Consider the following 26,373-nt stretch of genomic DNA (forward strand, 5'->3'; position numbering starts at 1 on the left):
TTATTTCAGGATCAGCGCAGTAATCCGCAGACCCTACTCCTTCCACTACTTTGGAACCATCGGTGTACACATGTATCACCTCGTCCGCCATTTGCGCACCCTTGCGCCAACCATCCACCTATATTATGGCCTTAAGATCTCCCTTGAAGCGCAGATAGGGAATCAGGTAGTCTGTTCGTCTTGTGATTGATGGCGCTATACTACTATGGCCATATGGTCGGCGCTCAAGCTGCCCCGAAGCACCGAGCCTGGTTGCGGGCGTTAATGCTTTGTTCTTAGCTACCAGGTCTACAGGTGGAATGTGCAGAATGGCATACAGTGCAGCCGTCGGGGTTGTTTTCAGGGCTCCCCTTAATGCTAAGCATCGATAATCTGCATAGCCCCTCTAGGTTTTTGAGGTATGTTGTTTTTTGTGTGGCTTTCCACCAAACGAGAACTCCATAGTAAAGAATAGGGCTTAAAATCGCTGTAAAAACTCAATGAGAAAGAGAGGGCGATAAGCCCGACGTACACCCCAGCATTTTCTTAAATGCATAAAGTGCCGTTGAAGCCTTCTTCACCCTCTCCACCACGTTGAGCTTACATGACAGCTTACTGTCTAGGATGATTCCTAGATATTTTGTGCAAGGTTTCTCCTGTAAGGTCGCCCTCCTAACTTAGGCCTGGTCCAATTTGAGACCTTTTACCTCTTTATAAACAAGACCATATCCGTCTTCTCCGCATTGACATTCAACCCGACATTAGATGCCCAGGTATGAATATCCGGAAGCGCCCGACCCATCAAAGAACTAATCCTTGGAAAGTACTTTTCACTTATGACAATTGCAACGTCATCTGCGTAAGCCGTAAGTTTTACGGGTTCCTGTTGTTGTTGTTGTAGCAGTGCTTCGCCCCACCTAACAGACGCGACCGATCACAAACTGTCATCAATATCCTCTAACGGGAGTCCAAGGAAACTTGCTGTTTCAACAGGGGTGGACCATAGGGAAAGGGGTGTTAGAGGCGTTGGTTCCACATTACAATTAAAGAGATGGTTGGTGTCATGTGGGGACACATTGCAAGCGGGGCATACATTTTGTATGTCGGGGTTGATTCTGGATAGGTAAGAGTTTAACCTGTTACAGTATCCAGAACGAAGTTGAGCCAGAGTGACACGCGTTTCCCTGGGGAGTATGCGTTCCTCTTCCGCAAGTTTTGGATACTTTACTTTGAGTACTGGGTTCACCGGGCAATTCCCGGCATAAAGGGCCGACGCCTGTTTGTGGAGTTCACCAAGGACCTGCTTATGTTTTTTCGCTTCATACGGCTGTGTTCTCAGATGCCGTATTTCCTCAAAATGCTTACGGAGATGACTCCTTAAGCCCCTAGGCGGTGCTGGCTCGTCAATCAGATGTCTGTTGGGATGCCCAGGTTTCTGGGTATTCAACAGGAACTGTTTGGTCAGCATCTCGTTTCTTTCCCTGATGAGGAGTATTCTCGCCTCATTATGTAGATGGTGTTCTGGGGACATAAGAAGACAGCCCGTGGCAATTCTGAGAGCAGTATTTTGGCAGGCCTGTAGCTTCTTCCAGTGGGTAATTTTTAGGCTTGGCGACCATATGGGTGACGCGTAGCACGTAATCGGCTGGCTAATTGCTTTGTATGTAGTCATGAGCGTTTCTTTATCTTTTCCCCAGGTACTGCCAGCAAGGGATTTGAGGATTTTGTTACGGCTCTGAATTCTCGGAACAATTGCGGCTGCGTGCTCACCAAAATGTAGATCCTGATCAAACGTCACACCCAAGATTTTGGGGTGTAGGACAGTCGGTAGCGTAGAGCCATCGACGTGGATGTTCAAAATGGTCGACATTTGGGACGTCCATGTTGTAAATAAGGTCGCGGAAGATTTAGTCGGTGATAATGCCAGGTTTCGCGAGGCGAAAAAACTGGAGAGATCAGGGAGGTAGCCGTTTATTTTATTGCATAGCTCATCGATCTGTGGGCCTGGGCCTGTGGCCATTACTGTGCAGTCATCGGCGTAGGAAACGATTGTGACTCCTTCCGGTGGTGAAGGTAGCTTAGATATGTAGAAATTAAACAAAAGTGGGGATAGGACACCACCCTGTGGCACCCCTTGTTTAATTCTCCTTGGCTTTGATGTTTCGTTTCTAAATAGCACCGATGCCTGCCGACCACCCAGATAATTTGCGGTCCACCTTTTAAGACATGGGGGAAGGGTAGACCCTTCCAGGTCTTGCAGTAACGAGCCATGGTTGACCGTATCAAAAGCTTTTGATAGGTCTAGCGCTACGAGTACTGTTCTATGGTGGGGGTTTTGATTTAAACCGCAATTTATCTGGGTGCTGATGGCATTTAGCGCGGAGGTAGTGCTATGGAGTTTTCTGAAGCCATGCTGATGGGAGGCTAGTTGCAAATTTGCTTGGAAATAAGGGAGCAAAATGGCTTCGAGCGTCTTTGCTACTGGCGATAGGAGAGATATCGGACGATACGACTCTCCTATGTTAGCTGGTTTACCAGGCTTTAGTAGCGGGACCACCTTGGCCATTCTCCATTTCTCGGGTATGACAAAGGTGGAAAGAGACAGGTTGAAGACCTGCGCTAAATATTTGAAACCCTCTTTCCCTAGGCTTTTAAGCATCGGCATGGCTATGCCGTCTGGGCCCACTGCTTTGGATGGTTTAGCGCGACCAATGGCGTCCTCAACCTCTTTAGCGGTGATGGTGATTGGTGACGCGCTGAATTTGTGTTTATGTGCGTGTCTGTTGGCCCTCCGTCTAACTTTGTCGACCGTAGAATGCATTATATATTGTCGGCAGAAAGCGCTCGCGCATTTTTTAGCATCCGACAGCACTTTGTCGCCAAAGGCGATGGAAACTTTGTCTTTGTGCTTAGTCGGATTCGATAGGGACTTTACGGTGGACCAAAGTTTACCCCCAACGGTAGAGAGGTTACAACCTCTTAGGTGCTCCTCCCATTTCGCCCGCTTGTGTTCATCCACAAGCAATCTGATGCGTTGGTTTATATCCCTTATTTGGGGGTCGCCTGGATCAAGCTGCCTTATAAGGTCACGTTCTCTCGCTAAGTTTGCGGCCTCCGCCGGGAAGTGGGGCCGGATTTCGGGAATTCTCCCGGCGGGAATGAAACGTGCCGAGGCGGATTCAATGACCTTGCGGAAGGCACGCTCCCCTTGGCGGGCATCAGTCGGGATAGGGAGGGCAGCAAAGAGGTTGTCTGTAAAGGATTTATATTCTTCCCACTTTCCTTTTTTAAAGTTTATGAAAGTGCGTTTTTCGGTGACGATGAAGTCGGCGGTACGCTCAAGCGAAACAAGTATAGGCAGATGGTCGGATGCCAATGATACCATCGGCTGCCAGTTGACGCAGTTTACGAGTTCTGCGCTCACGATTGAGATATCTGGCGAACTGTGACAGCTTCCTACCATACGTGTGGGGGCGTCTCCGTTTATTGTGCAGAACGTCGTTTCTTCTATTTGATCCGCCAACATCTCGCCCCTACTGTCCGCCCGCAAATTTGAATGCCATAGATCATGATGGGCATTGAAGTCGCCTAAAATAATGCGATTGTTTCCAGTGAGTAAGGCTCTGATATTAGGGCGGTATCCACCGGAGCAACAGGTGGCAGGGGGGATGTAGATGTTGATGATTTCTAGGTTTGCATCGCCTGACCGGACAGATAGGCCTTGACGTTCTAAGACGTTGTCCCTGCGGTCGATGCCAGGATCAAATATGTGATACTGCACAGAGTGGTGTATTATAAACGCGAGGCCGCCTCCATTTCCGCTCTCGCGATCTTTTCTGTGGACATTATACCCAGAGCAGGTCTGCAATGCAGATCGTGCTGTGAGTTTAGTCTCTTGAATCGCAGCAATGCGGATGTTGTGCCGCTTCATGAAATTGACTATCTCCGTAATCTTCCCAGTTAGTCCATTACAGTTTAACTGCAGAATTCTGAAGTGCATGAGGGGAGACGTCGCCACTCTGGGGGTAAGTGACGGGTGACTACGCCTGGGTTGAGGAAGGCCAGGACGCAATTGCTGTTGTGGCCCTGGGACTGGGCGTCCTTGGGCAAGCATTGGGGTACCCGGATGATTTGGGTTTGCGACCTGGCAACATGGCGCGATGAAACCCGTCGAGGGGTTGCCGTCGCGGAGACCAGAACATCTAGGAAAGTGGCACCACCCAAGGCAGGAGCTGCATTGGGCGGATGTCGCAAACATATATATTCTGTGCTGGCAAACGGTGCAAACGGAGGTAGGGACTAAGAGTCTGGTTCCCTGACCTACACGATTGCTGTCGGAAAAGAGGGGGGGAGAAGACGGGGGCAGGGGCTGTTGCTCAGCATTGCTTCCGACTCTACTACGAAGATTGTAGTTATGAGTGGTAGCAGCTGTTTGAGTTGTTGGCGCCGTAAGGCGCGAGCAGCAGCGGGTACTTGTTGTGGCTTGCTGAGCAGCGGGGCTGCTGGAAGGTAATGGGGGGGCGCTTAGACGTAGACTACGAGGCGCCCTTGGGCGTGAACAGCAAGGAGCCACAAAAGATTTATAAAAGTTACGTGGACGTCGGGTTTTGGGATCAAGCCCAGAACAACCTGTCCGATGCAACCATCCCTTACACGAGACACACTGAACAGAGTATGACCGTCCTAAAAAGATTCTTTTCCGGCAGATGCAGCAAAACCATTTCTCAGGACCGGGGTCAGGAGACGGACCCGGATTGGATTCGATACCTTCCCGGAGCAAGAGAATATGGAGCAGTCCTGCTGCAAGGAGCTGCTGGGAGGATGACAATTTGTGGGAGGGACGAAACAAATTAAATGGGGTTACACTGAAATGACAGTCCTTGGTCGGGAAAAATCCCGAGTCGCTCCGGTACATAGAACCGACTGCCTTGGGAAAGCGTTACGGGTTCCTCATCGAATCGCCTGAGCAGTTGGTTGATGACCAGCGTCCACAGCAGAAGTGATAGCGCCCCTCCCTACGGCGTGCCCCTGTCCATGATTTCGTGGCCTCGTACAATCCCCATTGTGATGTAATCTTCCTGGAATTTAACATTCAGCCGATCCATCTGGTTAAGGGAGGATGTACTTTAATATAATTAAGACCATCCACCGTTGGACTTTATGTACACATCTATCAGCCTCTCAAAGGTTTTGAGCAGAAATGCTGTTAAGCTAATGGGTCTATAGTCTTTGGGATAAACGTGACCGAAAGCTACATGAGCAGTTCTCCAAGAGTGCGGTACATGATTCAGCCTTATGCACACACCGAATATTATTTTAAGCCATTCCACGACCCCCATACTTGAAACTTGTAGCATGGCGGGGAATAAACCGTCTGGGCCCGGAGATTTAAACTTAGAAAACGTTTTCACTGCCCATTCGATCTTGGTATCGGTTACAAGCCCGGCCGTACTGTAGTGTAAGCAGCCAACAATTCAATTTAATCCAAAATATTTAAATCAGTCTAATATTCTAACCTGCTACAAAAATAGTCTAAATGTTCATCAACACATAAAAATGCATTTGAGAATTAATGCTGACACAGCCATTAATAAACAGACGTGTACAACACACAACCAAACGAATTTCAATCCCAGCAATTTGCATTCCTGCAACTTGCAAGGTTAGCATTTCCCATAAATTTGCAGCTCATATATTTAGGTACATATTTTGTGCCGAGTAGTATGTAGGTATGTAAGTATGTATGTTTAAGGTAGTTATGTATGTAAGTATGTAAGCTTAAATGTAAATAGATATGTAAGAATATGTTTAGAATAATCTAATATAAATAGGCTGAATTATTTGAATAAAGACAATTCGACATTCATAATTCAAGCAGTGAAGTCTTCTTTGTTTTAATTGCGTTAGGGACCTTTCTACATGGCGATCCTGCCTATGATGCTACTGGCTGATTTTTCAGCCTAATGTCATAGCCGGCAGGATTTTTCTGGCTGATTACAGCCTAAGCCTTGTAAAAAGAAAAAAAAAAGAGAAGGTGTTAAAGTCGGGCACCAATAATAAAAATTGAGGCAATTACTTCAACGGAAAATACACGAAGATTAGCATATTACGCCAACGGAAAATACACGAAGATTAGCATATTGTGGCAATTACGTCAACGGAAAATACACGAAGATTGACATATTGTGGAAATTACGTCTACGGAAAATACACGAAGATTAGCATATTGTGGCTATTACGTCAACGGAAAATACATTAAAATTGGAACGATATTAGCATAGCCCCAGAGCAAGAATGACACTGATCTCGTGAAGCGTACCACATTTTCAATGGTGATAAACAAGAGGAGCATGATAATTATAAGTATAATAAATACACTACCTTAAGTATGAAGTCATTTCTTTAACCATTATTTAAAAAAAAAAAAAAAATATTCGGGCAACCTAGCGGTTAGTTATGTTCCCAGAAAAGGACATACAAAATCAAAATCAAGCGTTTAGGTCGTTTTCATAAAACTTCTTAAATGTGAAAAAAAAATTTTTTTTTGAAATGTTTACTGATTTTTTACCAAAATACAAAAAGAGAAAACAAAATGAAAAAAAAAAATAGCATAGGAATTAATTTTTAATAATTAAACAAGAAAAAATAAATTGTATTTAACTATTCATCATTTGAAAAAAAAATTTTTTTAGAAGATTTTGTAAGAAAAATTAGAAATGTCAAATATGTTAAGTTGAACATATTTTTCCTCAAGAACAAACATTTTTAGAAATAAACTTTTTATAGTGCTAACTAAATAAGGAAAAAATAATAAAAGTCAAAAGGAATGCTTAATATAATAAACATAAAAAACAAAGAAATAAGCATAAATTAGTATTTTTCCACCACCCCCAAAGAAACAGGAATAAATTTCTAAATTCTCTTTAATTTTCTCTTTCAATCATATCATCTCTTTAAAATGTCTTCGTGGACAAAAATTAACCCCATAGCTGGTTACGAGGTAGGAAAAAGAAACTCTGAAACATCAGAGAATAGAATATTAAAATATAAACCACCAGCTGAACCAGAGCCAAAAATTAACCCAAACATTTCAGATTTTTGGCTAACAGTTTCAACCTGCGGAATCGCGTTATTGATATAATATTCAAATTTAGCACCCTAAATCCTCTAAATCCAACACAATTTCGATAAGAACAGTAAATATTACAAATGAATCAATGCAAAATGCCTCACTCAATAGAAGAATTTATTAAGACAGCTTCATTAGCACTGTCTAAGTTCAACAATTTGCTAATTCTCAGTAGTAGCTTCCATAGAAGTTAATCAAAACAACATCTATGAAGGATGTCAAGGTAGAAGATTTATACCACAAACCTTTCGCAACATAATGCTTAACTAAAAACCTTACGTAAGTGGAAATATGCAAAATACCTAAAGTTGGCGCTTCCCAAAGCAGTCGGTTCTATGTACCGGAGCGACTCGGGATTTTTCCCGACCAAGGACTGTCATTTCAGTGTAACCCCATTTAATTTGTTTCGTCCCTCCCACAAATTGTCATCCTCCCAGCAGCTCCTTGCAGCAGGACTGCTCCATATTCTCTTGCTCCGGGAAGGTATCGAATCCAATCCGGGTCCGTCTCCTGACCCCGGTCCTGAGAAATGGTTTTGCTGCATCTGCCGGAAAAGAATCTTTTTAGGACGGTCATACTCTGTTCAGTGTGTCTCGTGTAAGGGATGGTTGCATCGGACAGGTTGTTCTGGGCTTGATCCCAAAACCCGACGTCCACGTAACTTCTATAAATCTTTTGTGGCACCTTGCTGTTCACGCCCAAGGGCGCCCCGTAGTTTACGTCTAAGCGCCCCCCATTACCTTCCAGCAGCCCCGCTGCTCAGCAAACCACAACAAGTACCCGCTGCTGCTCGCGCCCCACGGCGCCAACAACTCAAACAGCTGCTAACTCATAACTGCAATCTTCGTAGTAGAGTCGGAAGCAATGCTGAGCAACATCCCCTGCCCCCGTCTTCTCCCCCCCCCCCCCCCCCTCTTTTCCGGCAGCAATCGTGTAGGTCAGGGAAACAGACTCTTAGTCCCTACCTCCGTTTGCACCGTTTGCCAGCACAGAATATATATGTTTGCGACATCCGCCCAATGCAGCTCCTGCCTTGGGTGGTGCCACTTTCCTAGATGTTCTGGTCTCCGCGACGGCAACCCCTCGACGGGTTTCATCGCGCCATGTTGCCAGGTCGCAAACCCAAATCATCCGGATACCCCAATGCTTGCCCAAGGACGCCCAGTCCCAGGGCCACAACAGCAATTGCGTCCTGGCCTTCCTCAACCCAGGCGTAGTCACCCGTCACTTACCCCCAGAGTGGCGACGTCTCCCCTCATGCACTTCAGAATTCTGCAGTTAAACTGTAATGGACTAACTGGGAAGATTACGGAGATAGTCAATTTCATGAAGCGGCACAACATCCGCATTGCTGCGATTCAAGAGACTAAACTCACAGCACGATCTGCATTGCAGACCTGCTCTGGGTATAATGTCCACAGAAAAGATCGCGAGAGCGGAAATGGAGGCGGCCTCGCGTTTATAATACACCACTCTGTGCAGTATCACATATTTGATCCTGGCATCGACCGCAGGGACAACGTCTTAGAACGTCAAGGCCTATCTGTCCGGTCAGGCGATGCAAACCTAGAAATCATCAACATCTACATCCCCCCTGCCACCTGTTGCTCCGGTGGATACCGCCCTAATATCAGAGCCTTACTCACTGGAAACAATCGCATTATTTTAGGCGACTTCAATGCCCATCATGATCTATGGCATTCAAATTTGCGGGCGGACAGTAGGGGCGAGATGTTGGCGGATCAAATAGAAGAAACGACGTTCTGCACAATAAACGGAGACGCCCCCACACGTATGGTAGGAAGCTGTCACAGTTCGCCAGATATCTCAATCGTGAGCGCAGAACTCGTAAACTGCGTCAACTGGCAGCCGATGGTATCATTGGCATCACCACCTGCCTATACTTGTTTCGCTCGAGCGTACCGCCGACTTCATCGTCACCGAAAAACGCACTTTCATAAACTTTAAAAAAGGAAAGTGGGAAGAATATAAATCCTTTACAGACAACCTCTTTGCTGCCCTCCCTATCCCGACTGATTCCCGCCAAGGGGAGCGTGCCTTCCGCAAGGTCATTGAATCCGCCTCGGCACGTTTCATTCCCGCCGGGAGAATTCCCGAAATCCGGCCCCACTTCCCGGCGGAGGCCGCAAACTTAGCGAGAGAACGTGACCTTATAAGGCAGCTTGATCCAGGCGACCCCCAAATAAGGGATATAAACCAACGCATCAGATTGCTTGTGGATGAACACAAGCGGGCGAAATGGGAGGAGCACCTAAGAGGTTGTAACCTCTCTACCGGTGTGGGTAAACTTTGGTCCACCGTAAAGTCCCTATCGAATCCGACTAAGCACAAAGACAAAGTTTCTATCGCCTTTGGCGACAAAGTGCTGTCGGATGCGAAAAAATGCGCGAGCGCTTTCTGCCGACAATATATAATGCATTCTACGGTCGACAAAGATAGACGGAGGGCCAACAGACACGCACATAAACACAAATTCAGCGCGTCACCAATCACCATCACCGCTAAAGAGGTTGAGGACGCCATTGGTCGCGCTAAACCATCCAAAGCAGTGGGCCCAGACGGCATATCCATGCCGATGCTTAAAAGCCTAGGGAAAGAGGGTTTCAAATATTTAGCGCAGGTCTTCAACCTGTCTCTTTCCACCTTTGTCATACCCGAGAAATGGAAAATGGCCAAGGTGGTCCCGCTACTAAAGCCTGGTAAACCAGCTAACATAGGAGAGTCGTATCGTCCGATATCTCTCCTATCGCCAGTAGCAAAGACGCTCGAAGCCATTTTGCTCCCTTATTTCCAAGCAAATTTGCAACTAGCCTCCCATCAGCATGGCTTCAGAAAACTCCATAGCACTACCTGCGCGCTAAATGCCATTAGCACCCAGATAAATTGCGGTTTAAATCAAAACCCCCACCATAGAACAGTACTCGTAGCGCTAGACCTATCAAAAGCTTTTGATACGGTCAACCATGGCTCGTTACTGCAAGACCTGGAAGGGTCTACCCTTCCCCCATGTCTTAAAAGGTGGACCGCAAATTATCTGGGTGGTCGGCAGGCATCGGTGCTATTTAGAAACGAAACATCAAAGCCAAGGAGAATTAAACAAGGGGTGCCACAGGGTGGTGTCCTATCCCCACTTTTGTTTAATTTCTACATATCTAAGCTACCTTCACCACCGGAAGGATCACAATCGTTTCCTACGCCGATGACTGCACAGTAATGGCCACAGGCCCAGGCCCACAGATCGATGAGCTATGCAATAAAATAAACGGCTACCTCCCTGATCTCTCCAGTTTTTTCGCCTCGCGAAACCTGGCATTATCACCGACTAAATCTTCCGCGACCTTATTTACAACATGGACGTCCCAAATGTCGACCATTTTGAACATCCACGTCGATGGCTCTACGCTACAGACTGTCCTACACCCCAAAATCTTGGGTGTGACGTTTGATCAGGATCTACATTTTGGTGAGCACGCAGCCGCAATTGTTCCGAGAATTCAGAGCCGTAACAAAATCCTCAAATCCCTTGCTGGCAGTACCTGGGGAAAAGATAAAGAAACGCTCATGACTACATACAAAGCAATTAGCCAGCCGATTACATGCTACGCGTCACCCATATGGTCGCCAAGCCTAAAAATTACCCACTGGAAGAAGCTACAGGCCTGCCAAAATACTGCTCTCAGAATTGCCACGGGCTGTCTTCTTATGTCCCCAGAACACCATCTACATAATGAGGCGAGAATACTCCCCATCAGGGAAAGAAACGAGACGCTGACCAAACAGTTCCTGTTGAATACCCAGAAACCTGGGCATCCCAACAGACATCTGATTGACGAGCCAGCACCGCCTAGGGGCTTAAGGAGTCATCTCCGTAAGCATTTTGAGGAAATACGGCATCTGAGAACACAGCCGTATGAAGCGAAAAAACACAAGCAGGTCCTTGGTGAACTCCACAAACAGGCGTCGGACCTTTATGCCGGGAATTGCCCGGTGAACCCAGTACTCAAAGTAAAGTATCCAAAACTTGCGGAAGAGGAACGCATACTCCCCAGGGAAACGCGTGTCACTCTGGCTCAACTTCGTTCTGGATACTGTAACAGGTTAAACTCTTACCTATCCAAAATCAACCCCGACATACAAAATGTATGCCCCGCTTGCAATGTGTCCCCACATGACACCAACCATCTCTTTAATTGTAATGTGGAACCAACGCCTCTAACACCCCTTTCGCTATGGTCCACCCCTGTTGAAACAGCAAGTTTCCTTCGACTCCCGTTAGAGGATATTGATGACAGTTTGTGATCGGTCGCGTCTGTTAGGTGGGGCGAAGCACTGCTACAACAACAACAACAACCTAAAGTTACCACAAGATCGGAAATTTCAAAACCAGCCAGAATGAAGAAAATAAAAAGTCACAAAGAGAGCTTTATTATAAATAAAGCGCTTAATAAATAAATTTGCAATTAGACATGTCACGCTCGTTTTCATCCAAAAAGATAGAAAAATTGTAGCGTAATACAAGCAACCAGATTGTTGAGGAAGTTATTGACTTAGGACAATATTCAACCAGGCTTAAAAATGCCGGCAATCTAGGACTTGTAAGAGAAAAAAACAGTTGTCCCTTAGGAGACAAATTGGTCAAGAATAATGAATACTCGAGTAAGCATATTTAAAAATAAAATAGGTACCCAAGTTCTCGAAGATCTAATATTTGCATTAACCTCAGAAGTTATGCATGTGACAAATGTCGACAAAAATTATAGAAATTCTTCATAAATATCATGACGATCCCATCTGGAAAGGCCATCCAGAAAATCGCATGACACATAAGATCTAATAAAAATATTGCTGGAAAATATGAAAAATGGTATAAGAAAAGATATGAAAAATTTTTGCATCTACTGTACCCATTGGTTCAACCACTTATCGCTATATAACTACTTCTTGCTCTAGCAGCAACTGAATTTACCCAATCTACTGTATATCATGCGCTCATAGATCCCGCTTTTTAAAACAATGTTAATTTTCACCCAATGATGACTGTAACCATCATCTTATTCTATACGTTTTAATTTTAATAACAATGCAAAAGCTTTGTTTAATAGAAATAATCAAGGTAAGGAAAACTAGATCTCCTATATTTAGTCGATAGGATATACTAAATCATTTATCTTCATTATTTTTTTAAAAAATATAAAAATAAGTTAGACCTGTTTCGTCAAGGATAACCCCGCCTTTTAGAAAGGCCATAATTTTAGATACTAGGATCCTTTATACCTAGTTAGGCTAGATAGTAGATATATAGGGCCCTGTAGAATAGAAAAATAATTTTATTAATGACCCGCGGAATAGAAATTATCAATAGGAAAAATAATTCTATTAATAACCCTGCAGAATAGAAAAATAATTTTATTAATGACCTGCGGAATAGAAAATATCAATAAGAAAAATAATTTTATTGATGACCTGTGGAATAGAAAGTATCAATAGGAAAAATAATTCTATAACCCTGCAGAATATAAAATACCGATAGGAAAATAATTTTATTAATAACTTGAAAAAAAAAACAAAAAAAAAAAAAAGATATCAATAGGAAAAATTATTTTAGTAATACCCTTTAGAGTAGTAAACATCGATGAAAACAATAATTTTACATTAATCCCCTATAAGGTAGAAGAAATCGATGAAGAAGAAAACACTAATAATAAAAATTATGACACCTTAATCCCATCTAGAATAGGAAATGAGGATAAGCAAAAATTTAGTAGTAACATAGAGAATAGGCAAATAAAAATACACAAAAATAGACTTAAATTAGTAGAATAAGATGTTCAACCTACAAACATTAAAATACAAAAGTAGAATTAATTTACAAAAATAGAATACTCATGCATTCCCCAAATGTATAAGCATTCTAAAAAAAAAAAGGGAGATGTAGTGTAAGCAGCCAACAATTCAATTTAATCCAAAATATTTAAATCAATCTAATATTCTAACCTGCTACAAAAATAGTCTAAATGTTCATCAACACATAAAAATGCATATGAGAATTAATGCTGACACAGCCATTAATAAACAGACGTGTACAACACACAACCAAACGAATTTGAATCCCAGCAATTTGCATTCCTGCAACTTGCAAGGTTAGCATTTCCCATAAATTTGCAGCTCATATATGTAGGTACATATTTTGTGCCGAGTAGTATGTAGGTATGTAAGTATGTATGTTTAAGGTAGTTATGTATGTAAGTATGTAAGCTTAAATGTAAATGGATATGTAAGAATATGTTTAGAATAATCTAATATAAATAGGATGAATTATTTGAATAAAGACAATTCGACATTCATAATTCAAGCAGTGAAGTCTTCTTTGTTTTAATTGCGTTAGGGACCTTTCTACACTACCCGATCCGTGATCGAAGTGTGAGTGATGACTGCTGGCTCTTCTAAACCGTCTCCCGATGTGAAATGTGTCTCGAGAAGCACCTCAAGGGATTCCTCACGATTACGTGGCTATTCCCCGTTCCCTTTCTTTATTAGTCCCTGGACTATGTTTCCTCTTGCTAGGAATTTTTTCAACCGTGCTGTTTCGCTGTAGCACTCTATGTCCCTACAGAAACTTTTCCATGAGATTCTCTTCGCCCTGGAAATTTCACGCTTATAGATCCTCAGTAGATCCCTGTACTCGTCCCGACACGCTTCGCTTTCCGTGGTCTTTGCGAGCTTAAACATTTCTTTTACCTGTCTCCTTAGAAGACTCAGCGCATTGCTCCACCATGGCGGCTTTGCTTTTCCTCTGAATCTTCTTAGAGGGCAAGCTTTGTTATACGCAGTCATAAGCGCCCTTGTTAGGAATTCATTCGACTCCTCCAGTTCCTCGACATTGGCAACCTCTTTGGGTTGCCCCAGTTTTGTTTCTACCTGTTCCTGGAATTTAGTCCAGTTCGTTAACCTAGGGTTTCTAAAGGTTCCTCCCTTCTCTACCCTCTTTAGGGGGATGCTGAGGCAGATATACGCATGGTCGGAGAAGGATGGTCTATCAAGAACCATCCAATCATACCTTGATATATCACGCTCGGAGCTCAATGTAATATCCAGAACATTGCTGCCTGTTGGCTATCTGCAAATTGGTTTGCAAGATGTAAAAAAATAGAGATTCACCTCTCTCGTTCGTATCCGCTCCTCCCCACGCATTGTGGTGTGCATTTGCATCTAAGCCTATGACCAACCAACCCCCAGCGGGTGAGGGGGTCAGAATATACCCGCGGTAGTTATGCCTATCGTAAGAGGCGACTAACATACCAGATTCAAGGGGCTGTGTAGCGCAACCCTTCAGGTTGCCAGCGCAATATACAGCTTCTCCAAACCCAATTGTCAACCTCACCTATCCGCGGCGAATCCTGTTTCACTAACAGACGAGGCTCTGGCGACCCCAAGCTCCTCATGGAACTCTGGGGAGGGGAGGGAGGGATGGCCTGAAGGTTTAATGTGGCCAAATGAATCGTTCCCGAGATGGTCGTGCTAGCGCCTTAATGGTGCTGCGTTACCGGAGCGTACCGGATCTGTATCCGGCAAAGGACCATCACATCGATAACACTCCCGAAAGCCTTCGGGGAGCAACCTTATCGCTACAACAACAACAACAACAACCAACTGCCCTTTGCGTCCTTCCTCCTCTACTATCCTTTTTCACTCCATCGGTGGAACCTCTGCAGCATGAGCCATGTAGCAGGACGTTAGTAGGTGTTAATATATCATCTTCTAGTAATTTCGACCAAACAACCTTGCTGAGATTAAAATCCCCCAGGAAACAAAAATTAATATCAACATTATATTCATATAGGTCAAATATATTATTGACATGAGCACAGTACAGCAAATCCGTGCTGCAAGGCGGAATGTAAGAAACGCAGATAAATAAATTGCCGAAGGCCCAGTAATACAGAAACAAAGCTGGTCCAAGAGATAGTCACCATTAGAGAGCGGCACAAAAGAAGAGAGAAGAGAACGCCTTACAGCAATTAACACCCACCGCCTCTGCGACGCCCTGTTTTGATAGGGTCTCTATCTTTTCGATAAGTTTGAAACAGACTTTGATTTAAAAATTCTGAGTCAGAGAAGTCATTATTAAGCCAAGTCTTAACAATGACGTAGACATCATAGTCGCACCTTGAAGTGACTAAAAATATATCTTTAGATTTCGTTCTCAACCCCGATATATTCTGATAATAGATATTTATACTTTTTTTATATTACCGCATAAAGCTAAGATTTTGCAGTTGAGCCCTGTACTTTTTGAAAAAAACGGAAAGGTTAAATTTTGACCTCCGGTTGCCATAGCTCAAGAAGCTTATTATATATTGAAGGCGAGACTCCAAGTTTAGAATTACATCTTGATAACAAACTGGAGTCTGCATCTTTTTTTTATTAATTTAAAGCAATGAATTAATGAAGGCGAGATGTTTGTATTATGTGAGACATAGTCGACTATATCGCTAGCGTTTACCGTCGGCTTTAAAGATGACAAATTCAACCATTTCAGTCGAACAGCTAAGCTAAGATTACTACCTACGACAATGTTGGGTGCTTTTATGAACTTATTTGAATTATTATTATTATTTTTGAATGCTAAGTTAGAATTATTATTAGATGTTAGGTTAGTAGCGACTGATCCCTGAAGGCCAAAGGCAACCCTGGAATACCCAGTTTTATTATTGGCAGGTGCAGCAGATTTGATATTTGCATCATTAGTAGAACAAGCGGCAGCGCCACTAAACGAACTGGGTGAAGAAGACAAATCAACAATAGCTATCATCTGTTGGTTGTTTTGTATTTAATTTCGTATAATCTTCGCAAATTGATTTGCTTGTTACGCCTGTTTTGTTTTAGCAACCGTAAACTTTTACAAGTAAAATTTCTTTTAGGATTGTACAAACTTTTTGACAAGATTAAGAAACTTGTTTTCGTATAGTGGCTTAGTGAATACCTAGGCTAGTTGGTCCTTTGTCTCCATATACTGCAATGACCCAAACCCTTAACACACCTACGCTGTATACAATGTCTGGTACACACCATTAAGTACATTAGTGACCTGATGGCTTTACGATATGGCATTCTAGCGTTAGGTTGAGTTGCATTATATTTTAAAAAAACATCTGCCAACTTCAGCTAGTGTATGCTTTTTCAGCATGCATCTTTTGATAAAACTCCAACATGTGATTGTCTTAATCTATTTGAATTTGAAGACCCACAAAAACTCTGCTTCATTGCGAGTAATCTGGAATTCAACATGTAGTTCACACAACAAGTTCTCCATTATTTTGTTATTGCTGCCACATATGTATGAGCTCAACATCAACATAAATTAATAAGTGCATAATGTCCTTTGCGGTTTGGAACGTAAACACACAGGGGTCAACTCGTGGCTGGTTAAACCAAAATTCAATAAAAAATTTACAATGTGCTTGTTCCATTGCCTTTAAGCTTGTTTGTGGCCATACAAGCTCTTTTTATTTATAGGCAAATGGTTTAGGTCTATGACGAATCCACAAAAGCAGTTTTTAGAATTGTAACATACTAATACCACAGGCTGCTGCGATTGCTATGACGATTCTCACCGATTTATTTTATTTATGCATAACCTATTCATAATAGATGCCATGTTTTTAAAAGCTTCCTCTTACGACCAAACGGGCTTGCCTTTTTTGTTCCCTTTGACTGTATTTCACTCTGGATCGCGTCGGATTATAACTCTTCTGGTCTTGGAATCAAACACTCTATATGCATTAAGCTGGGCTGATTTGCATGGACGAAAGTTAACCCTTATCGCCCCATCGATTTTTCGATAGGTTTTGGGCTCAGGAAAAAAAGTTCCACTAAGCATACCCAAAAAAATAATTTTCGAGCCTGCAAAATTTGACTTTTTTTACTTTTTTCTTTGATTTTTAAGGTTTTTTTCATGACCTACTTAAAAAAAATTTCATTTGATTTTAAAATTTTCATGTATACACTTTCCGACTCAAAATTGTCCGCTAAAAGCTTTGGCGATAACAGTTTTTTGAAAAAAAAACAAATATTTTTTGGGTTTTGAGGAGTGTTTTGGTGAAAAAATTTAGTTTTTTCGCCATTTTTTTTTTTTAAGGGTTTCTTCAGAAACGTGCAAAAGTGTTGCCGATGAAAACGAATTTGTCTCATAGTTCCTATCCCACTTAAAATGATGCGATAAAAACGTTGGCATTAACAGTTTTTAAAAAAAAAATATTTTTTTTTTTTGGTTTTTTGGGACTTGTTTTGGTCGAAATCGATTTTTTCATTTTCAAGGCTCCAAATCATTTTTTATGTATTGTTTTCCGTTAGACCCACCAATAAGTATACCAAAATGATCAGGCGACGAGCTAAGTTGTTATCGCCAAAGTTTTTAGCGGACAGTTTTGATTCGGACAGGGTATACATGAAAATTTTAAAATCAAATGAAAATTTTTTAAGTAGGTCATGAAAAAACCTTAAAAATCAAAGAAAAAAAGTCAAAAAACTAAAATTTTGCAGGCTCGAAAATTATTTTTTTGGGTATGCTTAGTGGAACTTTTTTCCTGAGCCCAAAACCTATCGAAAAATCGGCGCGATATAGGTTAATAAATCGACCCAGCTTATTATGCATTGCTTAATAAAATATAACCGACCAAAATGCCCTTACAAGCATTTCTCTCCCATTTTGTATGTGAACATACACTTCAGTACCGAAAACACGAAAGTGTGTTTAATGATGGCTTCCCACTAAACCACAGTTCATATATAGAATACCAACCAATAACGTTCGAAGTTGTTTTGTTTTTTTTAGATAAACTGTTGTATATTTAGAAGGCTGCAAACCGCCTCGAAAATCGAAGCGGTTCGGTTCAGTGGTTCGAACCACTCAGGCAAAACTTGAACCGGTTCGCGGCTACCTCTGAACCGCCGAACCGGTTCGGTTCAATTGGTTCAAACGTTTAATGCTAGGTTTTGATAGTATAAAAAATTTGAAATTCGTCACTTGGGATCTGTGTGCAACCCACCATCGATTTGTACCTACTAAGCATACAAATAAAATACAGTTATTGAGATCAAATCCATGTATGTACTTATTTATAAAACTTATCAAAACGGTTTGTTGATTATTATAAAATGTAAGGAACGAAAATGGTAGAATGCATGAATATACCTATAGGGAGTATTTACAGAGCATATATTCTGCACATAAGAAAGTAGTCGTATTTTTAAGAGAAGAAAAACTATTCAATTAGCTGCCTTCAATATACTGTAACGAATTTACTGCAATTCCGCTTATTACAAATCTTCTACTAAGGTTCGAATCACTAAAATGTTGAATAAATAACTCCACTTTTCCATAATGCAACATGGCCTTTATTAAAGTACAATAACACTACTATTGCCCGACAGATAGCGTACTTAATCCAAACTGATTGCAGCGCCTCTACTGTTGCTGCTTTTATACTCTTCGATTTCTTCGTTGCATCTTCTAGGCGCTTCTGTTCTAGAATCTACTAGTTGGTTATCTGCTATAATTATAACTAAAGATGTACGTGTATAGCTCTCATATGCGCGTGTGTCTGTGAGCGACACTTCAACAATTATAATTGCATATCTCAGATAAGATATATGCATGTGTTTGTGCGTTGCTTCTCCGCTGCGTGTACGTACATATGTGTAGACATATTGATTGAATTATTGATGTGTATACAGTCACTGCTTAGCATCGGCTTAGAGATGGCAATACCCATTAGTGTTGCTAATATTCGTAGCACTGCTCTCCACCTAAGTCTGATCGTCCCGATTAGACAAATCCCTCGATCTTAACGCTGCCAGCCTTTCCAAATGAACCACTTTCATTTTGGTTCGTGTTTTGCCAATGGTTTGTATGCGGTACACTACATCGTTGATCCGTTTTACAACTTTGTATGGGCCTTCCCAATTACGCTGCAATTTCGGGGATAAACCTTTTTTTCTTCGTGGTTGCCAATGGTTTGTATGCGGTACACTACATCGTTGATCCGTTTTACAACTTTGTATGGGCCTTCTCAATTACGCTGCAATTTCGGGGACAAACCTTTTTTGTTGTGGGTTGTATAACAGCACCAAATCTCCTTACTGAAAACCTTCCGAATTAATTGCTTTATCGTATATGGCTTTCATCTTGTCACTCATAATCTTTGCTCGTTGCCTTACAAGATCGTGTACCTCTCTCAGCTCTTCTTCCAAGACACCAGTGGATTTCTTGACATTTCTCTCCGCATCGGCATCTATCCCAAACTTCAAATCTGCTGGCAGCCGAAGGTCGTGGCCAAAAATTACTTTTGCAGGGGTTTGGTCCGTTGTCTCATGCATTGCTGATCGGTAAGCCATCAAGATAATGGTATGCGGGTATCCCACTCCTTATGGTACTTGTCTACTACTTTCCTTAAATGCTCCTCCAAGGTTCTATCGAAACGTTCCACTATACCATCGGACTGAGGATGCAATGCAGTTGTCCGTGTTTTTCGAATGCCCAATGATTTACACATTTCGTGGAACACAGCTGATTAGAAATTCATGCCTTGGTCAGAATGTAACTCCATTGGTACCCCATACCTTGCAACCCAATTGTTTATAAACATTTCTGCTACTGTTTCCGCTTCTCGACTTGGTATACCTCTGGCCATTTGCTGAGATAATCCATAACCACCAGTACATATTTGTTTCCGTAGTTGCTGGTAGGAAATGGACCTGCGACATCCATAGCGATCCTTTCAAATGGTGCACCTGGCCATGACTTCGGGTTTTGGGCCCTTTCGCTCTGCTGCAAACCTCGCAGTTCGCAATCCACTCAGTGACCGACTGACGGCAACCAACCCAATAGAATCTCTGTTTAATCTTCTCGAGCGTCTTTGTGATTCCAAGATGACCTCCGCTTGGAACATTATGCAGCTCGCTGAGCACGTCAGGAATCCTCTTTCTGGGAACAACTATCAGTATCTTCTTGCATTGACCATCCTCACTCTCCCATACTCGATGCAAGCAACCGGATATCAATTCTAAACTGTTCCACTGTGCCCAATATGACTTCGCAATGGGACTCTCTGCTGACATCTCTTCTCTCATTCTTTCGTCTCATTCGAGCCCTTGCATAACATGTGACAGATCTGTATCTTCCAGCTGGCACTTTCTTAGTTGTTCCTTGTCCCATTCATTAGTAAACGTTATAGCCATTAGCCCGACATCTATAATGTCTTCTTTAGCCTCGGCCTTTGAACAGTGCTTGCATTCCAAACTACATGGTCTTCGTGACATTGCATCGGCATTCCCATGGGTACTACCATTCCGATGCTCAATGGAAAAGTCATAGCTTTGTAGCCGCTCGATCCACCGTGCCAATTGTCCTTCTGGATTACGGAACTTCAGAAGCCATTTCAACGCTGCGTGATCTGTCCTGACGCGGAATCGCTGGTCGTGGAGGTATTTGTGAAAATGTTTAATGCACTCTACCAATGCCAACAGCTCTCTCCGTGTAACTCAATAGTTCGTCTCTGGTTTTCCAATCGGACGGCTGTAGTATGCAACTACCTCCATCGACCAGTTGTGATAAAACGCCTCCTATAGCATATCCGCTCGCATCTGTATCTAGAATAAAGGTTGCTGGATATGCCAACATTGGGGCAGTGCACAAACGCTCTTTCAATGTTTGGAAAGCCACTTCTTGCTCCTTCTTCCATTCAAAAGCTTTATTTTTTCTTGTAAGCTCGTGGAGGCTATGGGCTACGCTGGGAAAGTTCGGTACAAATCGCCGGTAATATGTGCACAGCCCAAGGAAACTTCTTAATTTATGCAAGTTCTGTGGTCTTGGCCGATCCTTTACTGCCTCTATCTTTTCATTCGCTGTACGGATACCTTCTGTCGTAAACTTGTGACCCAAATAATTTACTTCCTTTTTAAATGGCGCACACTTTTTGGGACTTAGTTTCAGACCAGCGCCAGCTATTCTCTGGAAAATTTCCTCCAAGTTTTTAAGATGTTCATCGAAGTTCTTGCCCAATACGATGATGTCGTCCAGGTATACCAAGCATGTTTTCCAATGTAGTACTTTCAATACCTGATCCATGAGTCTCTCAAAAGTAGCTGGTGCATTACAAAGTCCAAAAGGCATTACTGTAAATTGCCAAAGACCATCTCCGACGCTGAAGGCTGATTTTTCTTTGTCTTCCTCCTTCACTTCCACTTGCCAGTAGCCACTTTTCAAGTCCAGTGTGGAAATCCATTTCGTACCAGAGAGCGAGTCCAGAGTGTTGCCTATTCTTGGCAATGGGTAGCTATCCTTTTTCGTGACGTCGTTCAACTTGCGGTAGTCCACGCAAAACCTCATTTTCACATCCTTCTTTTTCACAAGTATCACAGGTTAGCTCCATGGACTAGCTGATGGTTCGATGACGCCGCTGTCGCTCATTTCTTGTACGATTTGACTCACAATTTCCCGTTTTGCCAGTGGATCTCTACGAGGAGCTCGACGTATCGGCCTCGCGTCTCCAGTGTCAATTTGATGTTTTACAACATTGGTGCGGCCTGGTTTGGAACCATCCTGGTCAAATATGTTTGCGTACTTTAGGAGCAGTTGCTTTGCCTTACTCTGATAATTTTACTCTAGCCCCTCCGTCCATGCCGTGATGTCATTAGAAAGATCAGTATTACTAGATGAAACGTGTTCCTGGAGCTGTTCACAGTTAGTAACTACTTCAGCCTCTTGGCATCTTCCCAAAATAGCTCCTTTGGTCAGTTTGAGTGGTGACTTGAACTCATTGAGTACTCTTACCGGAATACGTCCGTCTTGTTTTGTCATATCCAGGGTTTTCCTACAGGTATGTTCGGTGCTGATTTGTTTGCTGCTTCGACAACCCACAATTTGTTTGTCCCACACTCTCCATCAACCTTTGCCCAGATAACTGCTTCTGATTTTGCTGGTATTTGCTGACTCTCTTCCACCAGCACTCGTTTACTGCTGTAGCCTCTCTCGTAGCCGAAATTCAGTGGTACATCCATGTTCTTATATCGCATCGTCTTGCTTTGCATGCCGATTGATGCCCTGGTCGATTAAAAGGCCCACTCCAATTATGATTTCATCAACAATCTCTGCCACTATAAAATTGTGTACTACGGTGACGTTCCCAATTGCGACTTCACATGCTACTTCTCCTAGAACCGTGCTGTCGTCTCCAGTGGCTGTACGCAATCTTGCTCCATGCAATGGTCTTCTTGTTGACTAAATGTACTCGAATGATGGAATGAGATGCACCCGTATCTACAGTCAGTAAACGTTCCTTTCCATCCACATGTACTCCGACAGTAAGATTGTTTGACCTTCTTCCAATTTGTGAGATAGAGATTATGGGACATTCAATTGAGGGAGCCAGCTGTCGCCACTTGCGGCTGACTCGCTTTAGTTTAACGATTGATTGGTCTTGGAGATCTGCTCATCTCCTTCAGCTCTGCGTTTACGACCACCCACTGGAACTGTTAGGGTTGGTGTTGCAATAACGCGAAATGTGTCCTGGCTTTCCACACTTAAAGCATTTGACTGCATCATTATTCTTCTGCTGCGTACCCTTCAATGCTTCCAAAGTTGTGTCTACTCACTCTGGTCTTTCTACTTCCACACGATGAGCCTTATATGCTGGTTTACTCAATAGGGAGGCAGTTTCCTGAGTCAATGAATGTGATACCGTTTCAGCAAATTTCAGCTTTGGGCTTGCGTATGTAGCTCGCTTCGTTTCCACGTCCCGTATGCCATTTATAAAACTCTGGATTTTAACCCTCTCGGTGTATTACACGGGTGCGTTTGCATTTGCGAGGTGAGCCAATCTTTCAACATCCGACGCACCCTCTGCCCTCACCCCTGCAAAGTCTCATTCGCTCTTTGGTGACGGTTTTGCAACTCAATTTGGTATATCTGTTTTCTATGCTCGCTTCCATAACGTCTCTCGACAACGGCCATCAAATTGAAGCTGTTCCGCTCTCCTTCAGGAATCGTCTGTAGGATTTCGGCTGCTGGCCCCTTCAATGCTACGAATAGAGGTGCAACTTTATCTTCAGCATTCCAGTTGTTCACTGCTGCGGTCTTCTCAAACTGTAGCTTAAAGACCTGGAAAGGAACAGACCCGTCAAAGGATGGTGTTTTTACCTTTGGTTTACACGCTGAAACAGCTGGGCGATTTAGTTGTAACTGCTCCATACGACACTTCAAATCGTCGACTTCTGCCTGAAATTGAGCGATTTTTGCATCCTGCGCTTCCAGCTTTGATGTTACCCTTGCTTCCTGTGCTTCTAACTGCGAAGACATTTGTGCCACCTGCAATGATAAGCGCTCCTCTTGTTCTTCCATCTTGGATGTTATGCGTGTCTCCTGCGATTCCAGTTGGGATGCCATATATGTCATCTCGTCTTCCAGTTGAATTTCCATCTTGGATGTAATCTGTGTCGACATTTCTGACATACGCGTTTCTTGTACTTCAATATTCGATGTTACTTCTGCTGTATCGAATTTACTGCAATTTCGCTTATTTCAAATCTTCTACTAAGGTTCGAATCACTAAACTGTTGCATAAATAACTCCACTTTTCAATAATGCAAAATGGCCTTTATTAAAGTACAATAACACTACTATTACGCGATAGATAGCGTACTTAATTCAAACTGATTGCAGCGCCTCTACTGTTGCTGCCTTTTATACTCTTCGATTTCCTCGTTGTATCTTCTAGGCGCTTCTGTTCTAGAATCAACTAGTTGGTTATCTGCTATAATTATAACTACAGATGTACGTGTATAGCTCTCATATGCGCGTGTGTTTGTGAGCGATACTTCCACAATTATAATTGCATATCTCAGATAAGATACCTGAATGTGTTTGTGCGTTGCTTCTCCGCTGCGTGTACGTACATATGTGTAGACATAATGATTGAATTATTGATGTGTACACAATCACTGCTTAGCTTCGGCTTAGAGATGGCAATACCCCTTAGTGTTGCTAATATTCGTAACAATACATATAAAACATACCTACTAAATTTTAGGTGCGAAATTACTACACAAACTAAAAGATATTCATGAAAATATAAATGTCTTCCTTGCTTTTCTTAGGCATTAAGCTTTTAAATGTTGATATCCGGTTGTGTAAAATAATTTGGTCTCCTTTAAAATGGTATTGTTCCCAAATTATGTTTATTTATTCGTTTTTAATAATTCCAATTTAAAATATCGTTCTAACTATAACACACATATATATATATATATATATATATATATACATTTCACATTTCAAAACTTACACAAAGCTCCCAACAATTAATCAAATTTTCATCAGTTTTCCAGACTTATTAAAAACTTTCAACAAATTTCTGAGTGTGCAGTTTAGTAGTTCATCCAACTGTAGTGTAATAATGTGCAAGTTTCAAGAGGGTGTTCGCATTTTTTCCATACACCGCATGTTTTTATATCAAAGATATGGGCAACACCCTCGGGGAAAAAAATTTACAAAAATGAACGGTAATTCTTATCTACTTGAAACTTTCACACTATTACACTACAATTGAATGAGCTTCAAGGCTGCATATTCAGAAATTTTCTAAAAACTGTTAATAAAAAGTTTCTAAAATTGATAAAAATTTTATTAATTTAACTTTAAAATTTTTATAATTATACATATGTATGTGGTTTGTGTTATAGTTCGGACTATGTTATAAATCAAAAATTAAAAAGCTGTTTCATATACAAAGTTGTTATGCAGGGGTTTGAACTCATTTTGTAAATTTGTTTATTTTTTCACAAGCTTTTGACCACAGGCAGCCACCGTGGTGTGATGGTAGCGTGCTCCGCCTACCACACCGTATGCCCTAGGTTCGCACCCCGGGCAAGGCAACATCAAAATTTTATAAATAAGGTTTTTAAATTAGAAGACATTTTTTCTAAGCGGGGTCGCCCCTCGGCAGTGTTTGGCAAGCGCTCCGGGTGTATTTCTGCCATGAAAAGCTCTCAGTGAAAACTCATCTGCCTTGCAGATGCCGTTCGGAGTCGGCATAAAACATGTAGGTCCCGTCCGGTCAATTTGTAGGGAAACTCAAGAGGAGCACGACGCAAATTAGAAGAGAAGCTCGGCCTTAGATATCTTCGGAGGTTATCGCGCCTTACATTTATTATTTTTTTTTTTTTGACCACAGGCGCAAACAGTAGATGCTATTACTATCATAAGTGATAACTCATGGCGTTGTCATCGAGAAAAAATATATGCAACTTTATCTTAGAGTTGTATTTTCAAGCAAAGTGGTGAATTAAATAAATTAAGTGACTTTTGTTGAAACTCTATTTTGAACCGAACCGAACCAAATCATTTTTGGGTGGTTTGCGGTTTGGTTTTTGGAGTTAAGAAAAAACGATTCTGTTCGTGGTTCCGTTCAAAGCCGCAAAATAGCGGTTTGCAGCCCTGATATGTAGCATCAGCTCATAAATACAAAGGCAGCTGTCTGCTGTGAAGCATTGATTTTGCACGATGGTGCTGTTCTTAAACACAATAAAACCATTTTGTTAAGGTGCTCTAGGCGTAGTAACTTGGTGTCTTATATTGGTCTTCAGTAGCAATTGATGAACTTGTTCATTACAAAACTTTGAATCACCATCTGAGCGTATACTCTTTATATTATAGCCGTTCGCTCGACGTCTGCCAAGGACTTATAAGCCTTTTTAAAACATCTTTTTACTTTTCAAAACATAAGGACGCCTATGACGTGAGTAGTCATCTTTCAAAAGAAGAAAGTAATTGGGCGCACCAACAAAAAAGCACTAATTTTTCCACATAGATCCATGTGAAAACTTCAGAGCACCGGACCGAAATGCAAGTAACTCCCGCATATTGCAGTTATGCAAACTTTTGACATAAACGAAACTAATGAAAATTCCACAGTGTAAAATGCAATTTTAATTGTTAACGGTGAAAACCTTCAACAGTAAGTACATGGTAAATAAACATCTAAGGGCCATTTTGTCATGTAAATTTAATAATTTATCTTCACTATAACATAAATTGTATAAAGCAATAGCTATTGCCCGACACCTGGCTGCCCGTGAAAACCATTTTCAGAAAGTTTTATTATTCTGGAACAGCTATTTTGTTTAGTTGCTACGTATGATGAAAACTTATATATTTCACTCCTCCTCTCCACTTCCATCTCATTTTT

At 42.1% G+C, this 26,373-nt stretch overlaps 1 protein-coding gene and 1 pseudogene across 5 annotated transcripts in view; both read left to right on the plus strand.

Annotated features, from left to right (window-relative positions):
* The window catches only part of LOC137233476 (uncharacterized), an 807,788-nt gene that overhangs the window by 579,108 nt on the left and 202,307 nt on the right, over positions 1-26,373 (plus strand). The window lies entirely within an intron of this gene.
* On the plus strand, positions 6,214-6,307 carry LOC137234098 (U6 spliceosomal RNA; annotated as a pseudogene).

The sequence above is a fragment of the Eurosta solidaginis genome, chromosome 5, assembly GCF_040869045.1.
Source record: "Eurosta solidaginis isolate ZX-2024a chromosome 5, ASM4086904v1, whole genome shotgun sequence".
Taxonomy (NCBI): domain Eukaryota; kingdom Metazoa; phylum Arthropoda; class Insecta; order Diptera; family Tephritidae; genus Eurosta; species Eurosta solidaginis.